The sequence below is a fragment of the Schistocerca serialis genome, chromosome 1, assembly GCF_023864345.2.
Source record: "Schistocerca serialis cubense isolate TAMUIC-IGC-003099 chromosome 1, iqSchSeri2.2, whole genome shotgun sequence".
NCBI classification, from domain to species: Eukaryota; Metazoa; Arthropoda; class Insecta; order Orthoptera; family Acrididae; genus Schistocerca; species Schistocerca serialis.
Genome location: NC_064638.1, coordinates 115,262,946 through 115,277,665, shown reverse-complemented (window position 1 = coordinate 115,277,665; position 14,720 = coordinate 115,262,946). Strand labels below are relative to the sequence as shown.

Sequence of the window (14,720 nt, the reverse complement as noted above, 5' to 3'; positions counted from 1 at the left end):
TATCCAGTGACACAATTCTGCTAACGGACAAGATCATTAGGGGAAAATCAGGACAACTGTGATGAAGACCATTCCGTCCGTCTAAAAAAATACTCAACGTCTTCTGAGTGGTGAGAATGATAATGTATGTTCCAGCATTCGTTTCAATTTTGCAGATTTTCTTTTTGTACCTATCGAGTACAATTTGTTTAAAAAAATGTTCAAATGTGTATGAATTCCTAAGGGACCAAACTGCTGAGTTCATAGGTCCCTAGACTTACACACTACTTATACTAACTTTTGCTAAGAACAACACACACACCCGTGCCCCAGGGAGGACCAGAACCTCCGGCGGGAGGGGCCGCGCCCTAAGGCGTAATTACTTTGTGCAAGTTTAAACCCTGGGATTTAGTTTTATGTGAAAATTTACTTGTTACAGACGTACCATAATTTTTTAGAATGTAAAATTATGGTCTCTTACAGTTCGTTTATGTGCACTATTCAAAAAAACCACACAAAAGTACATAATTTTTTGTGACAAAAAGTAAAATATTCCAGGCTTTATGAAGTGCAATAGAATCAACAGGGAGTATTTAAACGACTTTGAAATAACTTTAAAAATGAATGTTATATAACTTAACATTAAAAATTTCATATATCGCGGTTTAATCATAGGGGTTCCAGACACTCCACATCTTAGTATGCTTTACAGAAAAGTCACATCTTGAGTTAATGGTTAAACGCTGCACTTAACAAAAGAAATAGAATCAGTGAGCAGGGTGGAAGACTTCTGTAGACTACCAGAAAACAGGTAAGACGAAAGAAATGGTACTTACGAAGACAAGGAAACAACAACAACAGCAACAACAGAACTACAGTGTCCGCCAAATCTGTCGTTCATTATTTGCCCTATGCAATGAAAATATTGGCGACTCTACCGGGTGATTTAAGGAACTTGATAGGGTGCAAGATATAATCTTTTCAAAAAGTGGCGACATTGCCCTTGTTGGCAAAGTTCATAACACGCGCCCTTAACACTACACAAACATTTGCGACTACACAATTTTTTTTCCCACTAAGTTTCATTCGTTTCCTGGACTCTCGCTTCATCGCTTCTCAGTTCTCGATTCGTAGTTCTCGCTTTTTCAGTTCTGGGGGTTGCATTTATTTCCAGTAACAAAACGACATCAGTGCTCTCTGATCTCCAATCTGTATTTATTTCCATTTTGTGCCTGCTATCCCTTACTAAGACTAAGTTACTGAATTGTTCATTTGTTACATAAAGTAGAATATTATACTGAAAGGCATGCTAAAAAGGAGTAGTACATTGTATTTGTAGTAAGAACCAGTCTACCTCCATAGCCAAGCGGTCAGGGTGCCTGATGCCGTGCGGAGGGCACGAGTTCAGTTCCTGGTACTGCCAGGGATTTTTCCTTGGTGGGGGGACTGGAACGGGCTGCACTCACCCTCAAGATGCCAGTTGAGGAGCTACTTGAATGGGGAGCAGCGATTACAGTGTTTGGAAAGTTGGGAATGTACTGTGCTGTCCTCATGTCCCTCCATACCGTCTCCATACAACACCAAATGGCAGAGAAAGTCATGTAGTCCTGATCGCTGAAATACATTACCTGTAATAACAACCACCCAGAAAAAGGGCAGACGCATAGAACTAATTAATAAAAAGATGTAACGGTGAGTTACTATGTATTATTTTTTATTAATGTGTAGATGTTCAACATTTTTATGCATTTATTTATAACAATTTCTGTAGTAGTTTCAATCTTAGAAGAAATATGTAACTGAATTACTTTTTCAGTGTTTCTATTTTACAAGTTTCTGTTTTAAGATTTTTTACGTTTTTCGTAATTCTAAGCCTACCCAGCAAAAATGCCACGCTTCACTACTGCCAGTAAGGTATGAAACAGGGGAGCAGGCAGAAAATCTCTCACCACATGACAGATTTTCAATTACGACCAACCAAAAGCCCTGCATATCTGCTTCCAAGGAACTTGCCCTTTCTACCGAAATAATACTATGAACCAGACAGAAAATACTTTACTAGAATTTGAAGAAACATTCCTGAAAGGCACTTCAAGAGCTCTATGGTGCCCTTTGAAAGCTCATATTTTCAACTGACCTTCGGATTCTTATCTAGCTAAAAAATGGATTCCTTTCAGCTTCTCGTACAGTACGACTTTTATGGAGAGCCACTCGGCCTTTCGGATGCTCCATCCGCATGGATAGGGCCGACTTCTTCCCATACCCTTTTCCTTTACGAAGAACGGGTTTCAGTGCCAAACAACTTTCTGACTCTTCTGTTCACTTTTCCTCTGGAAGCCAGCTTAAAGATAATGCATTGCTGATGAAATAACAAGACTCGTTCATCGTATCAGTAGGAGCGGAGAAATGGGATAATTAGCAGTGCAATCATTGGGCAGTAATAACTACTGTTTAGTCTTCATGAAGCCAAAGCGATTTGACTGCGGACTATTGAGATCTGCATATTAAATTACAAAAAAAGGTTATGTGACAGTTTGTGCATAAACTTATGTGACAGTTTGTGCATAAACTGCCACATAATATAATACTCTCTGATATAAGGTATGTGGTCATAAGGTATGTGGTCATGGGGGCCGAAGTATACAGATCATCGGTAATTAAATTTCTGTTTGTACTGATTATGTCCTCAACAAGATATTTTGCAACATCTTCCGAATTCGAAAAACGGTATGGGTCTAGTGGTCATTTACTGACATATATCTCCTAATTTCCAAAATAAAATGCCTTAGCGTCTGCCACAGCATATATTTTTACGCCTTATGTGATAGGTTTCGATGGCATATATTGAATCAACGAACAGCGTCCATGATACGAATGCAACATTTTATTAGCAGTAACAGATTGCTCATGCTGTAAGACTGTCTTGTATTTTGAACAAATCTGTCAAAAATATATCTTATGGCAGCAAGTTTATCAAGCTTCCTCGTCTTTCCTGTCGGGTTGGTGAATTCATCAAATCGAAGACTCCTCAAAGTTAATAAAAACCTTCGAGAACTCGTGGCCACTCTCAAAAATGTCATTCCCGTCCTATCGTTTACCCATACCTCGTTCACATTTACCATTCGTTTGTATTTCAAGATGGTTTGAATAAGATACCAGTAGTGGCCAGTACTTCTTCTCTGCTTAAATCAGTACAAGTTTGGGGCCGTGCATACATGGGCATAATTTTTCGATTTTAAAATTAGTGTGTCTCCGAATTGCATCAATCATGTTTACATCTAAAATTTTCGATAACATGTCAGTTGGAGATATATCCTTCTTGAATAAGATAACATTCTTATTAATTTTTTTCCTTAATTTCAGAAGATTTCAATAAACTTGACTTTCATCATTTTATAGCTTTATCTCTCCCAACACAAAAATCTTCAGCGCTTGTTTCATCTTCGTCCTCTTCATCACTACCCACAACTTCAGTTTCAGAATCGTGGTCAGCATTATTACTTCTTCCTCGCTCAAGTCGGAATCGCTTTCCTCAGTATTTCGAGATCACTGACTTTGAGCTTTTATGTCATTCTCCTCTTCTGCTGATTTTGCAGAATATTAGTAATATCTACAAGTTTCATCGGGCTCATTCTAATAAAAATACTACGAATGTGTACTAATCTACTAATTAACCCCAAAAATAAGAGAAACAAAAAAGCTTAAGGAAGACTAAACGCGACAATAACAGATCTGGACTAGTGCGGTCGTACACCAGCCAGACAATTGCTTATTAAATTGCATTGGGAAGAAAAGTAGCCGCAACAAAGGAATGGGGAGGTGCAAACGTTAGGAAGAGTATTGTCGCCAGGAATAGCTGGGCCGATATTCCGAGAAGCTCGGTGGAGGGTGAGTTGACTTATTCCCTTACAGTATCTGTTACAAATGCCTTTTTTCGTAACGCTTTGCTACACAACTTGTGAATAGGTAGTATGTGGCTTCATTATGGTGTAGGAATCCCCTCGTTAATAGCGATTTGGACGCCCAAGGTACATTCGACTTCTTATTTTACGAGGGATTACTATCTTTCTCTATCTTACCCTGAACAGTGGTAATACAACGGCACTGGTGGTGGAGGTTAAAAATACTGCACACTGTTGTGTGTGGGCTTCAGTCCTGAGACTAGTTTGATGCAGCTCTCCATGCTACTCTATCTTGTGCAAGCTTCTTCATCTCCCAGTACCTACTGCACCCTACATCCTTTTGAATCTGCTTAGTGTATTCATCTTTTGGTCTCCCTCTACGATTTTTACCCTCCACACTGGCCTCCAGTACTAAATTGGTGATATCTTGATGCCTCAGAACATGTCCTACCAACCGATCCCTTCTTCTAGTCAAGTTGTGCCACAAACTCCTCTTCTGCCCAATTCTATTCAATACCTCCTCATTAGTTATGTGATCTACCCATTCTTCTGTAGCACCACATTTCGAAAGCTTCTATTCTCTTCTTGTCTAAACTATTTATCGTCCATGTTTCACTTCCATACATGGCTATACTCCATACAAATACTCTCAAAAACGACTTCCTGACACTTAAATCAATACTCGATGTTAACAAATTTCTGTTCTTCAGAAACGCTTTCCTTGCCATTGGCAGTCTACATTTTATATCCTCTACTTCGACCATAATCAGTTATTTTGCTCCCAAAATAGCAAAATTCCTTTACTACTTTAACTACGCACATAATTCTAAATAGTATTATTACTTTCATTTCGAAATTGCGGTTAATTTTCTCCCGAAACAATATAAGCATTGCATTCAGGGTCCCAACAGCTCGGGTCTGTAGTATGTGACTTGTGGATAAATCGCCTGTGGTTTGCCTCATACACGTCTGAAATATTTGACAAAACTGACACAAAGAGGTAACGTAGATTAAATTTTTGTAGTCCAAAGTACATCACTATACACATTAACGCGTTCAACAACGGTATATCAAAATATATGTCTGTTCTACTGCTCCTTAATATTTCATAAGTTGGCAGCGGCCACAGAAAAAAACACCGACGGCTCAAAGACTTACAATTTGAAGTGTCATGTTGAAGGAACAACTGCACTACATTATTTCACTGCCACTACATGCAGTTTGTAGATTATGTTACACGCTAAATAAGGTATGGTTTCTACAAGGAACTTCTTTTTCAGCGCTTTTTCTGTAGTTATTGCTCCTTAAGCATATTGTTGTCTATTCTATGCTAGACTGTGTTTGTTGATCTGGCCTTTACCAACAAATAAAACCTATGGACGTGAGTTAACTTATTTTCTTGTAGTATCTGTTAAAAAGGCCTTTTTCGTAACGCTTTGCTGCACAACTTGTGAATAGGTGGTATGTGGCTTCATTATGGTGTAGCAGTACTCTCGTTAATAGCGATTATGAACGCCCAAGGTACATTCGACTTCTTAGTGTACGAGGGGATACTATCTTTATCCATCTTATCCTGAAATTAAGCATTGAACACATCTCAGACTCCACTTCAGTTGCTGTGCGGAACCGTTTATTAATAGACTACAGAAAACAGTTAAAGTTTTCATTTAGTGTTCTCGCGATATCTATTCTAATCTGGAGTTCGTGGGATTGTGATGTACTGATGTTTCACAGTATCTGTACGTAATTGTTTATGTGAAATGCTACACAGTTCGAACATATTTTACGAAAGTTGAGGAAGGGTGGAAATAAAAATTTCGAAACAAATTATGGGCCGTCTTCATAAAATGTGCTCAGTTACACCTACCCTGTTTTTTATTTATATCCAAGGAGAATGTACCATGTTAAAAATACCACAGCTTTTGTTCTCCATTATCCGTAACTGTGTAGAAAATGCTTGTCGAACGCTTCATGAGTGCCAGAAAGATGAGGAAAACGAACAGTGCATTTTCTGTATAACGTTTTTTGAGGGCCAGTAGTGCACACGGATGTCAGTATGGTTGTATAACACCAACTACTTTCTCATCCTTATAAAACAGTGTAGGGTCTATCCAGTGCTGCGTTATATTCGCTGTATTTATTTGTGCCTTTCTCTTGCGACACGCATAGTTTTTTTTTATCCGGTCTGAAAAACGGATAAAATCACATACGACTTATGACAAAACGCCTGTGAATAAACAGAGCAGGGGAACATCTAAAATAAAATTTGCTTGAAAACTACGCCATGTGCATAGTTGCGACACAAGCAAATTAGTGGAATTTCGTCAACGTTACCAGTTAAGATGGAGAATGTGGCGTTGGAACATCAACTATCGAATTACGTGATCTCCACATTAACCGTGGTACTGATTTCTGAATTCCTTAACACGTAACGTTAAACGTTCCTGTTGGAAACTTCCAGCGTATTAATGTTGCGTCGCCAATTACTGTGTGGTTCATTCTATTTAACGTTAAATGTAATGCTGTTACAGATTTTAAGACTAAATCATACATGTTTCGATGCTGCAGCTTGTATGTTGTCGAGTAAATCAATGTTCATTAGCTAACAAAAGAGAAATTAAATGAAAATATACTTGCAGGTAAGCAGAGTCTAATTTAAAGACTTGACCCTACGCAGGCAAGAAGCAGAGTGGCGCAGTGGAAGCGTGCTGGGCCCATAACCCAGAGGTCCGTGGATCGAAACCACGCTCTGCTAAAATTTTTATTCTTATCAGTTAGCTTGTCACAACTTAACTTTTATCCCTGATGTAAAGGAATAGCAACAGAGCTGAAACAAAGTTCATAAATAGATTTCTAACGTTGAAACCGCCGACTTTTTTTTTCAAGAGAGACAGTCAAATCAAAACTCCGTTCAGCCTTCCAAAGTGTTATTTTATTGAGCAGCCAGTTTCGGCGGTACATTACGCCGTCGCCAGGCCCCCTGACCGACTTGTGGGAAGATTGCCACCTCTGGTCCACTCAAAATAGGGGTCAGCATTTAGTGACTGCTATCTGTAGATTTTTGAAACAGCGATTACTATCTTTTTTTAATGGTCTAAATGAGATAAAAAGTCGATCGTTAATTATGTAAAACGCAATATAATGTCAAACTTATGAAGTAATATAAATATTAATTATTGTTCTGCTATCTGGCGTTTCTCTGTGATCTTCATTGTTTGCACCACTTCCTTTGGGACGGTCAGTAACGTGCATTTATTACAGTGTTCGAAATAATGAGAAGAATGGGGGAGAGATATTTGCCTCATCTCATTAAATAATTGCGCCTGCTCATCAAAGAGGAATTCCTTCCTTGCCAGGGAAGTATTTTTTTTTGTTACTGCAAACACTACTATTGCTCTTTGAAAATACAAGAAGACGCGGAATACTTTTGATGCAAACTGTGCACGGTATGAGTACGAGCTTTGAGTAAGCAAAAGTATCATATCGCTAATATTAGGTAAGTTAATAATAAACAGTTTTCAAGTTCATTAAACGGGTTGGCACTAGGATCACAATTCCAGCAGTCATGCGGCAGCTATAACGTTTGTAGCTTCCAGTATTCAGTTTAGTTTCTTGCAACAGCGAATGTTCTATTGTTGCTCAGCATGGATAAATTTGTGACAAGAAAGCGTATAGTTTCAGAAAATAATGACTAGACTGCGGATTTTCACGTAAAAAGTGCATTTTAGGCACCTCATTTAGGCTCTATAAATCGTACGGCCGTAAAAGGTATTATAAAGTAAAACTAAACGTAATACAAAATAAACATTGGTCACATATGAGCATACTATTATTAATTAAAAACAAGGGAAATGAAAATATCCACAGGTTTCACATCACAGCAAACATACTACTGTAATGTTTAAACTGGCCCAAACCAATTTTTCTCCATAAAAATGCAATATAAAAAAGATCAGCCATATGCTGAAATACATATAATATGTTATTTCTTAAATGCCAGATAAACCAGTGGTTTCAAACATTCGGACCTTACTTGCCTTCACAGTAAATAACTAAACCTGCCCTATGGCGTTCGTGAGTCAGTATTAATTTGCCGAAAAAGAATGTTCTACATCAACGAGTGTGAAAGGGGCTAGTTCAAATTTTGAATGTGATGTCCGCCAGTTATGCAAAACACCTTTTTTCTCAGTACCCAAACATGTTTCGGCACCACTGTGCCATCATCAGGGGGCTTTCGTTTTTATTTATTCTGCAATGTGAACATTTTTGTTAAATGATTATAAAATTATGTTCATTTTAGTTCAAACAACAGATCGTTTCTTTTTGTAAATACCTTTACATTTGGTGCGCATGAATTTTCTGGATCACTTTTGTTTGAATTACTAGAGGTAGTTTGTCATCTGCAAACAAACAATGTTGATAAGAAAGTTTTTTGCTAGGAGTTAACCTATCTTCTAGAATGTAATATAGTTTTTCGCGATGTTTTCGCGCCTATTTTCATATTTACTTACGTTTTCGTGTGGCAAGCACTTCCATTCTCCGCATCATGCTGAGATGTTGTGATGCATACGTAACTATAACAAGTATTTTCCACAAATAACGTAGTAAAACACTTTTCACTACACCAGAACACAGTGTGATTGTAGTTTGTTATGTGTCCCAGCCCAGTCAGTGTTCATTTGTTCACCAGAGAGTTCGACGCCAAAACGGAATTTCGTTTGCATTTTATCTTTGTGTGTGTGTGTGTGTGTGTGTGTGTGTGTGTGTGAGTTCCAATGCGCGCAGCCCTTTAGGACGGTGTTCTTTTACAAAACTTTTGCATTTTTTTTTGTTTTTGCCCGTACTTTCTCTCCCGTTTCACCCAGCACTTTATTTCGTATTAGCTTCCTCTAGTGAAGAAATATTATCGTGGATAGGTATCCCTTATCCTTCCATTCCGGGAATAATTCTTGTTATAAATGTGTAACTGCCTCTAATATAAGCCAAGTCCTGTTGAAGTGAAGGATCTTTGAATAATTGCTTTGCTAAAGTTATAGAGCCGGCGCTCCGGTAGATTTTCTGCTGGTCTGGACTGCTGGGAGATGCTTACTGCAGTATTCTGCTGATGCTAACCACGTGTCTCAGTGAATAACAATAGGTTCGGTGGCAAGAGGACATCTGGAAATTGTTCTTCGAATGCCTGTATCCTTGATAGTGCGTTAACAAAATTTTCTTTACTGTGGACAGTAATTTATTTGCCTTACCTAATTCTAGCCTTAACTTGCTCTGCGTTTGATACCACGTGCTACGTAAGTTAACGCAACATCGAAGAGGATAATATTTTAAGCAATTGGAACGCAGCAGCCATATATGCGGCGGCATTTGTGAATGCAAGAAGCGCCATGTTTTCATCCACGCCAGTTTGGATATAGCAACTTCAGCCCATTGTTGACAAAGTGTGTAACTGTCTGCTGATTAGTCTTTGGGAGTTTTTTTGAACAAATCAAATAAGCCTTGGATGGTGCATCTGGATCCAGCTTGTCAACAATCAGGTTTGCAGTATACCGGCCTAGACTGTCAGTAGTTTCATCAACAAAAATCTATATCAAAAAATTTTGTACAAAGGTGCACGTTCAGAGACCGTAAATAGTTACAATTGAAAGAAGAGAGCCCTCTGTCACTATTTTTAACGAATTAACCGGGTTTCAACACTGGTAGGAGTGTCTTCCTCAGAATTTAAATCAAAGAATGGTCTATAACATGGTCACAGAATTATGACTAAAATCGTATAATACAGTGTATAAGTACAGAATCATCGTGAAAGACTGGCAGTACTTACATGTCATTCATAAAATAATAAATATGCCAAAAGGGCATTAGTCACAAAGATATTTAAGATAAAAAAATTGTGGTGGCGAGCCACTAAGGGCTGCTCGTTACTTGTGCGGTTACAGGTTGCAAATGGAAATCTATATAACCAAGAAGAGTGGTGAGATATTTTTACTACAGTGGCTACGTAGCTTAAATTCTCCCCTTGTGTACCTTTGTATTTTTTTCATATGAGATCCGTTCAAGCCCCTTTGGAAACAAGCCGTTGGCTAGGATTTTATGCGCTACAGATTTCTTGTTTCAAATATCGCCTCCGACTCCTGTAACCAATTCTAATGTTTTGAAAATAGTATAGTAATTCCATGTTACATTGAAGAAGTGGGTACCCTTTAGAATTGTAAAGCGAGAATAGGCAAAAATAGGCTTTATCGTCAAAATAGTCTGTTTTAGGTGCTATAAGATTATCGGTTTCAAGTTTAATTAGTCATTGAATGTATAAGTACAAGTTGATTTGCAACTAGGAATTCAAGAAAAGAATAAGCTGTAACGAAGAATAGCTTTTAACCTTAATGTCTGCTGGTTGCTTATGAGGTTATGTTCGCAATGTTGTAAGCCGTGGGCCTCCGTGGCGCAATCGGCTAGCGCGTTCGGCTGTTAACCGAAAGGTTGGTGGTTCGAGCCCACCCGGGGGCGTAAATTTTTTTCTTATTAAACGAATGGGTGGTAAAACTTACGTAAAGAATGTACGAAAAAAATGAATACCACGAAAGGATGACGTATAATAAGTTGATGCGAAGTAACTCCGTTAGCTTAACCTCAACTGTGAGGGAATCCGAAACGTCTGAGAGCTGTCTGGTCGTAACGTAGACACCCCGGGGCACCCCTCTTCTTTTGTTTACGAAGCCCACGCCTGTGCGTAGCGCTTTTCGCCCCCAGCCAAGCACCAAACGCGATGTCATTAGTCTCCGACGCAGACAGCGGGGCACTCCTTCCGTTAATGGCTAGCGCCTTACAACAGGCTGCACTTTCACTCTCGACCGTCGACCCTGCAATGATTTATGTGCGCATACTACTGACTCCTTTCTTTAAAAAGACCTCTCCGAACTTCTCAAGGAGACGTCTCAGCTTTCTAACAGACGCAGTCGCACATACAGTACAGCTCGGTCGGGAGCAGAGTTGTTTTGCCACTGCATCCATCCTACTATTTATTCGTATACCATTGCTTATACACTTTTCATCATAACCTTCCAATAATTCCTCAAACAAGTCAGCATTCTATATTTAATCCTCCTACATCTTATATTATGTGTTCGTTTTATTTCTTTGTAATACTGCAGTCACTTAATAGAGGTGACTGTGTATGGGGAGAAACAAAAATGTTTCAAGCAAATCGGCTTGATTCTTTATCCAATTTGTAGTGTAAAGTGATACCTTTTCCGTGCTGTTACTCGCCGATCAACTACTTGCGGCGAAATTACTATCTTCTTACTGAACATCACCACTACACGATAACTAATGGCATGCTGTCAGCTTAATACTTATCGAACTAGTTACATACGTGACATTGGATACGTAGAGCTGGATCCATATTGTCAGCTGCAAATGTGATACGTTATCAAACACCAATCGAAAATTAAAATGGTGACAGGGGCCGCTGAGAGCCAGGAATCGACCCCGGGTAAGGTGTGTGATTGGACCCCGTCTCCAAATATAGCAATTTTATTGTTATTTTAAAGAAAGTTTGACATAATTTAAAAATTACGAATTTCGAGAAATATTGGACATACGTAAAAAATCTCATTACGATGAAACTTGAATAAATATAAGTTCTTATTAAACATTAAACATGTGTTCGCAATGACGTAATTGGTCCGTGCACGACGTTGCGCGGTACCAATAAGCTCGAAAACGCCGCGAAAATGCGATTTTTCAGGGACTAATACCTCGGGTTATGTTGGTCACAGAGAGAAACGGTAATGTATTTTGTATAGCCCTCGGTCTAGCGACCTGTCGGAAGAACAGGCATACTGTAGGTATCCTAAAGTACAGGATCGAAATTTAAAATTACACACTTTCTCCAGCCCAGGCAAGTTAAGTAAACCGGTTTGTTCTTTTGCGTTAGATGTGGTCTAGGGCGGACTTTAAGCACTTTATACAAGCAAGATTTGTTCTTGAGCGGTCCCTGAGAAAAATCACCAAAAAACACGAAAAGTACCAGTTGTGGGGATAGCCACGTCTGTAATTTTTTTTCGGTATCATAACACAGAGGTTCAAAGCTTTCGTAATAATGCAATAAAATGTGCGCGTAATATCCAGCTCCAGGCGTAAATGTAGTTTTAACTGACGTTGTAAAAGTATGGCAAGGATTGTAGGGTCATTGCAAGAGTTCTGACGTCACCAAGCTATATTTTAAATGACGTTTTTAATCTTTCATGACACAAATCGTAAGCTGGGTGTTTACGATGAACTGCGATCGATGAGCAGAGTACTGAATAAAAACGTAAAGCAAACGTTCTGTTAATCTTATATTATACGTACTAATTTGTTGTTTACATCTGTGGTAGTATATAAATGTGGCGAAGCACATAAATAAGCTGTCAGAACTTTACTTCACTTTAGTATTCGTTTTCATATAAGCTGGATATGCTGTTGTCGCAGGGAAAAGAAGGGAAGCAGCGGAAAAATGCTCCTGTTGGAGCACAAAAAGGCGAATATGTTCGTCTTTAAGAGACCCTGACACAAAAGTGGGGAACCAACTGTCTCAGTCCTTATTCTGCCTTCACCGCCAAAAGTTTTGGTAGTATGAAAATCATTTGACAGATAATATATTTATAAATGTTTTCCAGCTTCGTGTCTGTTTATGACATCGCTAATGTGTTTTGCAAGAAGTGGATCAAAGTGACTCAAGAGCTCAAATATCCCGAGGAAATTTCCATTACTTCGATCTCCTACTTTTTGTGCGGAACCTCTGAAGGCCAAGTATCTTTGACCAAGAAATAATGTCGCATCAAGTAACATGACAGTTCCCATGTAAGTTCGCTGCTCCACTTAGAAACAAACAAAAAAGATTACCTCTTTACTTCCGAGCATCAGCACGGCCAATATACCGCCTTCATATCATTTCATTTCCTCATTTTCACGCTTTTTCCAGCCGACTGTATATTCTTTTTGTTGTGGCCTTCAGTCCGAAGACTGGTTCAATGCAGCTCTCCATGCTACTCTATCCTGTGCAAGCCTCTTTATCTCCGAATAATTACTGCAACTTACTTCCTTCTAAATGTGCTTGCTGTATTTATTTCTTAGTCTGCCTCTACGATTTTTCCCCCACACCTCCCTCCAGTGCTAAATTTGTGATCCCTTGATGACTCGGAATGTGTCCTACCATCCGATCCTTTCTTCTGATCCGCTTCATTTGTTTCGTGATCTACCGATCTAATCTTCAGCATTATTCTGTAGCATCATATTTCAAAAAGCTCTGTTCTCTTCTTGTCTAAACAATTTATTGCCCACGTTTTACCACTCAAAGCAAAAATACCTTCAGAAAAACTTCCAATCACTTACATCTGTTCTCATTGTTAACAGATTTCTCTTATTCAGAAACGCTTTTCTTGCTATTTCCAGTCTATAATTTATATCCTCTCTACTTCGGCCATCATCAGTTATTTTGCTGCTCAAATGGCAAAACTCATCTACTACTTTAAGTGTCTCGTTTCCTAATATAAATCCTCCGCATCACCTTGTTTAATTCTACTACATTCCATTATCCTTGTCTTGCTTTTGTTGGTGTTTATCTTATATCCTCCTTTCCAGACATTGGCCATTCCGTTTAATTCCTCTTCCAAGTCATTTGCTTTCTCTGCGGGTAATTGCAATCTCATCGGGAAACCTCAAAGTTTTTATTTCTTTTTGCTGAACTTTAATTCCTACTCCAAATTTTCTTTGATTTCTTTTACTGCTAACACGGTGTACAGATTGAATAACATCGGAGATAGGCTACAATCCTGTCTCACTCCCTTCTCAACCACTGCTTCCCTTTCATGCCCGTCGATTCTTATAATTGCCGTCTGGTTTCTGTATAAGTCCCCTGTATTTTACCCCCAGCTATCTTCAGAATTTTAAAGTCATTATTCCAGTGAGCATTGTCAAAATCTTTCTCCAAGTCTACAAATGCTATCCTCTAAAGTAAGGCGTAGGGTCGCTTCACGTGTTCCTGCATATCTCTGAAATGGGAACTGATCTTTCCTGATATCGGCTTCTACCAGTTTTTCCAATATTCTGTAACAGATGCGTGTCAGTATTTTGCAACCACGACGTTTGATAACTCGGTAATTTCCACACCTGTCAGCACCAAATTTCTTTGGAATTGTGCAGTTATTACATTCTTCTCTATGGGGCTGGGGGTATTTCGCCTTTCTCACACATCTTTCACACGGGATGGAATAGTTTTGTCAGGGATGGCTCACCCAAGGCTGCCAGTAGTCCTGACGGTATGTCGTCTCGCCCCGGGGCCTTGTTTCGACTTTGGACATTCAGTGCTCCGCCAACATTATGCAAACAGAAATATTTTATTTTATGTTTGCTCTCGACTGCAAAATATTTTGTGCATACTCGTTAGCCGTGTAAAATCACTTTATGACTGAATCAGAAGCACCATTTCTTTGAATGTTGTTGGCAAACCTACCGAATTATAACGACGGTTCGCACGTGTTGCCATGTGTATTTGTTGGGAAAATGTTTTGGTAGGATTTCCAACAACATTTAAGAAAGCGCACTTCCAATTCCCTCACAAGTTGGTTTTAGTGCACGATGTCTAAAGAAAGTGCATTCAAAATTAAACACGAAACTGAAGTGTATGCAATTGGCCTTTATGACTCACAGAACTAGGGAACTGAAGTGAAAGGGTACTGAGGTAATGTTCCTTTATTTATGGTATGATACAAAATTTGTTTTTCAGTGACAGTTTGATATTCGCCAAATTAGCACCTTCACGGATCCGAACCTTGAGAGGCTTGGGCACCCCATGAGTAACTT

The 14,720-nt window shown here is 38.9% G+C and overlaps 1 protein-coding gene and 2 non-coding genes across 3 annotated transcripts in view; all 3 read left to right on the top strand.

The window, feature by feature from the left end:
• Positions 1-14,720, top strand: part of LOC126457081 (chordin-like protein 1) — a 672,845-nt gene that overhangs the window by 195,344 nt on the left and 462,781 nt on the right. The gene's annotated exons all lie outside the window — the stretch shown is intronic.
• Positions 6,565-6,636, top strand: Trnam-cau (transfer RNA methionine (anticodon CAU)). Its single transcript has one exon. It is a non-coding gene; the product is annotated as a tRNA-Met (tRNA).
• Positions 10,309-10,382, top strand: Trnan-guu (transfer RNA asparagine (anticodon GUU)). Its single transcript has one exon. It is a non-coding gene; the product is annotated as a tRNA-Asn (tRNA).